Genomic DNA, 7,272 nt, shown 5'->3' on the forward strand with positions numbered 1-7,272 from the left:
ACACGCGTGTTAAAAAGAAAAAGCCATTAAGTTGAGAGCGTGCTGCGCCTGCCGAGGTCGACGCGGCTGCAGCTGCAGGAAGTGATGCGCCGCTCGATGACGGCTCTTTACTTCCTATTGTTTCTTTTCTTTATGGCTTTTGAACTGTGGCTCCTCTCAATGTTTTATGTGAGAGCGGAGCTGAGTCGTGTGAAGTGGCTGAAATTCAAAGTTTATGGAAGCACTCCGACGCCCATGGATCCATGAATAATGTAATAATTGTGTCTTCATAATGCATTGAGTTGTATTCCATCAATATCTATGAATGTGATCAAATGAGACGGATCAGAATCCTCCACTTTGCACCAGAGGCCAGACCTGTTGGTGTTTACAGTGATTCTTATTATTGAGATTTAAATTCATGCAAAAGATGCAGAATGAAAGTTATTAATATAGTTAAAATGCTTTCTGGATGTATGGTCTGTATTTATATTGTTTATAATGTTGTTTTAGTCAATCCCTTAGGAGGACTGGGATTGAACTACCAACCTTCTGGTCAGAGGACGACCTGCTCTGACCCCGGAGCTACAGCCGCTTCATCACCGTTCAGAAACACACACTAAACTGTTTGTGTAGAGAAACGTTCGATAACACAAACTGAAGAACAACATCAGGAGCAGTGGAAGCTTGTGACCGGCTTGTGTCCACCTTTAAAAAACTAAAACAGATTTATCATTAAATCCCATCGCTCACTCTGCTCCACCTCCACTCGCTGCTCTTCCTCATTTTGTTTTCATGAGCAGCCGTGGGCGGAGGCAAAGGGCATGTGCTCGGAGACACATCATTTGGGCGCCGGCCCAGGACCTGTTTATAATCGCTTTTCTAATGTGTTCTGTAGCTGATGCATAATGGGCTTTGGAAATAATGTTCTCCAGAGGTCAATCATATTCCTCCGTGTTTTATATTAAACAAGCAACAATCAGTTTGTTTTCATTTGTGCGACTGCAGATGGACGATAATGTTTTTTTACAGTTTGAAAAACTCGACCGGCTGAGCGATGACCTCACGCTGCCCCCCCCCTCAACACCCTGCCCCCCCCCCCCGCGCTCCTAGGGCTCTGGGATCAAGTGAAGCAGCGACTCGAAGCCTAATGCTGCGTTCAATGCATTTCAAATGTGTAGTAATGACCAGATACAGACTTGTAAAAATGATTCACCTCCAACTTGAGATCACCACGGGAAAGTTTGTGTTTTTCTTTTTTCACTATAATTGATTCAATATCTCTCTTTAGCCCCCCCACCCCCCCCCCCCACCCCCCCGCTGCAGGCCTGTGGCAGGCGGTTGAACTGGTGATGCTGCTGCACTCGGAGCTGGGCTGTTTAAGGCGATTATGTGAGAAGTGATTTTCTCCCCCTCTCTCTCTCTCTCTCTCTCTCTCTCCCTCTCCGTTCTCACAACCTCCGTCATCAGCCGGCAAAGCCCGGCGTGGCAGGCAGGCGGCGGGGGGGAGGCGCGAGGTTACAGGAAACACGCAGGGCACAATGCTGATGATTAAGGATCAGCTGATTAGGCACTTGCTGTGTAATCTTAAATAAAAAAAAGGATATGAAATCACTTGCTTTACAGCCGTGGAAGTGATTTTCCTCACAATGGGGGCTACCTTCCGCTAATCAGCTTTGTGCCGCAGAAAAGCCACTGAATATATTTGGCCCTTTGTGCCGCGGTGATAATGTGGAGCCGAGCGCCGCTCTGGATCCTTTGAACCCCCCCCCCCCTGTTATCGGCTCCCTCAACACTTCTCCAGTTCTCTCTTTCTGCTGCAGAGGAAACTCCTGCTCGCTCAATTTGTCCAGAGGTAATTTGACTGCGAGACGTATCAGAGAGGATTGATCCAGTCAAATCGAGACTATTGACCCCCCCCTGTGCCAAAACACATTCATTCCCCCCCGATGCTGAGTCCGTCCTTCCTCCGCCAGGCAGCAGACACCAGCAGACACCCCCGGTGGCGTTGAGGAGGAGGAGCCGGGGTCAGGGCGGTGACCTCCTGCGGTCCAATGGATCGGTGAGAGCAGAGACTTTTTCTCTGATGTGAGTCCAGCAGTTAATGAACTGATCTGATGATTTAAACCGACCGACACTCCACTGCTGCTGCCAGGGCTTCACCGGGTTATTCAGACTCTTTAAATTAGAGCTGCAGAGACTCTGGAGGAAGCAGGCGTTGGACTCAGATGTTGAGTAGTATCTGAATCCTTAAGTTCAAGTGTGTGTATTTCAGATCAGCTGACGGGGGGGGGGGGGGGGGGGGGCTGCAGAGGAAACAAGCCTTCACAGACACCGAACACTGTAACTGTTAAATCAGGATGAATAATGAAAACGCTCCTGTGAGGAGTGAGATGACACAGATGGTGCCGCTGCAGCTGGGATAAACTCTCCCAGAATGCATCTGTGCTGCTGAAACGTCATCGAGAACAAGAAAGTCAAAACAGCTGACTCATGATATGTGGTCAAAAGTGACAACCTTTAAATAGTCAAACTAGATCGTTTCACTGAGAGTAAACATCTCTATGAGGAGTTTTATTTATGTTTCATTTCAATCAAAGTATAATGGTACAATGTAGTGACATTTAAACATCACATATCTACGTCTGAGGGGGATTTGAACCTTTTCTCCTCTGAGACGACACCTGGAACTCGCCCAGAGAGAAAAGCTGCTCTGCTCACCGACCCGTTATGAGACAGAACCGGCTTCAGCCAGTTCTTTACAATCTGAGCTTGTTCTGAGCTTTTTTGCCGGTTGTATGTTACAGCTGATCATATTTCTGTGAGTTATTAATAACATCATATGAGAGCTGCTTTGACCCTCCCGCCCACAACGCAGAATAATTTCTATAAAACCGAACATGGAGGTCGACCAGCGGCTGACGGGTCGACACGAGCATCACTGAAAATAAAGAGAACACACCAACGTGCACTAATCTGTAAAGTTCAAAGGCAAAGGAAGTTTAACTTTACAACATGATTTAGCAAAGAGACATTAAAAGAAATAGAGGAGTTGAATCTGTTCACACTGTCGCTCACTTCCATCCTCTCCATGTGGTCTCCTCGGACACTGAGGTCAAAGGTCACAGTGTCACTTGGTTTTAGTTTATTCATGAAAGCTGGAATCATCCACTTCACGGTTTCACAGAAGAAATAAAGTTTTATTTTAAAGATTTGAGTCAAACTGCTGCGAAAAGTCTCGGGGGAAATATTAAGAGTGTGTGTGTTTCTCCTGCAGCGTGAAAACACAGGAGCTTCTTCAAGTCGCGCTCATGAGGAAGTTATTATCTCCAGAGTTTAGCATATTTCCTCCTGCTGTCGGTGGAGGCTCGGTTGGAGTTGTGGGCGTGAGGCTGAGCGATCAGAGCCGTGATGCTGCAGCAGGAACTCGTCTTCCTGCTTCTCATTAGGACACTGGCACACGAGAAGCCCCTGGGCCTCTGGGTAACGAAGGACCCCACGGACTTGTGGGTAATTGGGCAGCTAGAGTGGAGTACAGGTGAACACCGGCTTGTCTGAGAGTTCTGGTTGGCCAATCAGCTGGCGCCTCTGCTTTAGCCAAGTGAACAGCGGGCGGGGGGGGGGGGGGGGGCCTCCAGGGACCAGGAAGTATGCAAGAACGCTGCAGGAAAGTTTTTGAAAGCAGTGAAGCCGAACAGCTATGATTAAAACCAGCATCTACCTGTCCTGTTTGCAGCTCCTGCTCCGAGCTGCCGGCCTTTGAGCTGCACTCACACAACAACAGGAAGCCGGAGCGTCTCACAGAAGGCTGCTCTGGAACCGTCGCTCTGCGGTCGATTCTGAGCTGCTGCTGCTGCTTTGGTCACGAGCCAGCTTCTGATGTTGTTGTGGAAAGCTGTAGCTAGCTAGCGCCGCAGTTTGTTGAGCCTCCAGGGAACGGGGGGGTGAAAACAACCAGGAGCTCTGGGACTGAATACTCAATTAAGGCCGACTTGTCTAAAGAAATTGCTGCAGAGATCCCAGCTGCTGACAAACTGGCCTCCCCGCGGTGACAGCTTAATCATAGTTCTGCAGAAAGTGTCCAACACCGTGCGTCGGTTCAGTCACGGATCTGGAGCGAGCGAGGGGGGGGGGGGGGGCTGTGGCGTGCTGGGACTCTGTTGTGATTTGTCATCCTGCTGCTGCCGGTGTTGGGAGCTCGCTCTAATGACCACACCAGCGCCGTGACAGCGGCCCCCGTTTGAGCCGCGGCCGAGGATCCATCATTCTCTTCTTTGTGGATCGTTGGCTCGCTGCCCCGCGTCCGGGACAAACTCCCCCGCCGCCGCCATCGCCACCGCACGGAGCGGATAAACGTGACAGCAGGTTTACGGGAGGCCAGGCCGCCCGGGAGGCGGGCTGACGGTAACGGACAACACGGGGCCTCGGGTGCAGTTTGTCTCCACATTAACACCTGCAGCTGCCGGAGGGTGACGGGTTGATGTCCCACTTAGACGCCGTGTCACCTCCATCACGCTGATCTACTGAGCGGCTTCAGGTTCAACACGAGGAGCTGACGCCTGCAGCCGGAGGAGTCGGCTCCTCGGAGGCTCCGTGACCGACCAGGAGAGTTCCCACTGACAGGAGGCGCACTGTGGGATGTCTCTATATGAAAATACATTAGATAGAGGTCAACACTTTTATTATTATAATAATAATCAGTATTATTTATGGAGCACTATTCCAAATACAAATCATAAAGATCTTTCTGAGGCAGCAGATGTAACAATAAGAAACCAGTTGATTTAAAAGACGACAGCTCCAGAGTCTTCGCTGCAAACTGTCCCTGGTGTGTTCAGCCGGGAGACAGGGACAGATAACAAGCCTCCGCCCGAGGATGTCAGGGGGGCAGCCGGTGGGTCGGGAACTGAAAGGTTAGATATATAAGATGGAGGGAGGCCTTGAAGAACCTTTAAAGTAATCAGTAAAGTCCTGAGATCAATTCTGCAACAGTCGGTGCAAAGAGGCCGGAACAGGAGAGCTGAGATCACGTCTCTGGGTTCAAGTTAAAGTCTGAAGTTTTGTACAATTTGGAATCGATGAGGAGTGAATGTTTAGATTGAGGCAGAAAAGGAGAAGCTGAATCAATGTAGGATGTTTCTGTGTCTTTGGATTTTATAAATGAAATGTTTCAAGATGGTTAAATCAAACTTTACATCAAGTTGTTTGTCACTTCTCTTTTATTGAAAGAGACGTGTTTGAGTGTTTCTCTCCTCTAGTGTCTTAAAGGTTAGTTTGCATAATGTGTCCCGACATCACGACACAACTTAAAAACCAGGTGTGATCACAAGAATAATGTGAAACTAGAGAATTAACAAGATTAATTAAAAGTCTTATAAATAGCACAGATCATTCTCCTGATCTGACTGAGTGTAGAATGATGTGTGAGAATAAACGGACTCACTTCGAGGAAACAGAGGAAATCTATGTAAACCTGAATCTCCACTTAACCCACAGAGGATTTTACAGGAGCCCCCCCCCCCCCCCCCCCCTGATTGTGAAGAGGTGCAGCTACAGAACATTCACACCTTCACACCTGAGTGAGCAGCAGAGAAGATCTTTTTGTCATATTCACACACGTTTCTGTCTCAGTGTGTTTCCTCCCTCGCGGCAGTGAGATCCTGGACGTGTGGATCTTTGTTATTCACTCGTTAGTTTAATTGTTTTTCTTATTAAAGATGTTACAGAGATAATGTTCCCCTGTTGGCTCTAAATAATAAAACATCACCCATCTTAGTTATTTACCATCTTTCATCACTTGATGTTGTTCTGTTGTTTTCACTATAGAGCGTCACTCTCCTTCTGTTTCAGCCGTCTTCTCTCTGAGAACACTGTGATGACCCGTCTGCAGGAACCCGAGGTGGAACGTGACCCGAGAACCTTCACACGCTGTCGCCTCCTCCTCGTGAGCAGTTAGCGAGCGAGGCCGTGGATATGATGATGAGAAGCTGATAGGTCCCCACACAGAGACCGAGATGGAGTGGCTGAGAAAACAGGGAAATGTGGCCGATGAGGAAGAGGCTGGTGGAGCTGCGCCACATCCAGATATGCAGGAGGCATAAATCAATATTTATTGCACATAAAGGAGCAATTTTCCCACCATGAATGATTCAACCTCCCGAAGACGGCCGCAGTCGGCTCGTATTATCGCGTTCTCATTCAAACTGGGAAATAAGGAATCACACGCGTGTGGATGTGAATGGGACGGCGTACCTGAGCGGATGTTTACAAACTGCAGGTTATTATTATCGCCATATCGAGTTCCCACTGTCGTGGTTTGGCTCTGAATATTTCATGTCTGAGCAAAGCATTGTGGGTATGACCGAGGGAATGAGCGTGTTGGTGAAGAGATCACTTCTCTCCGGAGGTCGGTGCACGATTCACAGCTCAAACTACAAATTATTATTTTATTCTTTTGAAAATCGGATTTTTCTTCTGGATAAACTTTTTTGATTTTGCTCCAGAATCTATTTTATACCTTTTGAGTTTCTCAGATTAATGTTTCAAAGAAGAATAAGAACTCGTGTGAACAGAGAGAAATTACATGACGGCTCTCAGTCAGGCTCCGCCCCCACATCCTGTAAATATGGTCACGTCTATATATATTAAAAATCCAGATGGCGCTAAACACAAAGTCAAACTGAGGAATCAAGAAATCTGGATCTATAGAACCAGTGGATCGGCCCGGTCCGGATTCATCATCTGGGACCATGAACCATGACCCGCTGATTGAACAGGAAGTGGGAGTGTTCTTCTGAACCCTTCAGTCAACACTCGGGGACGCTCAGCTCCCACGCTACCCGACAGAGACAGACAGGAAGTGAACTGAGCATCACGGACGCCAGGTGGAAAAGGTGCTGATGGTGCGTTTAATTCCTCTTTGTGAGAAAAGAAAACCCCCTAATGATGCAATCATCCAGGAGTCTGCCTCCCGCCAGTCACCTGTCAAATTATGAAAAGCGCTGTTTGTGGTTTTAATCTCGCTGAATGCCATTCAACAATTTTCTATGCAGAACATTAGAGCGTAAGATGAATTAATCAGAGAGAGAAGAAATCAATCGGGCCCTGACATTTCAAACTGTGCTGCACACACACCCACACACACAGACACACACACACACACACAGCCAGGTCCCATTCATTCATTCTGGCTGATTTGATTACAATCCCACAGAAGCAGAACTTTCAGGGGTGAAGCTGAAAGCAGAGTTTCCTGTATTCAAAGATCTGCAGATTATTTCAGTAACAGACGTG

This window comes from Platichthys flesus, chromosome 8 (genome assembly GCF_949316205.1).
Source record: "Platichthys flesus chromosome 8, fPlaFle2.1, whole genome shotgun sequence".
NCBI lineage: Eukaryota > Metazoa > Chordata > Actinopteri > Pleuronectiformes > Pleuronectidae > Platichthys > Platichthys flesus.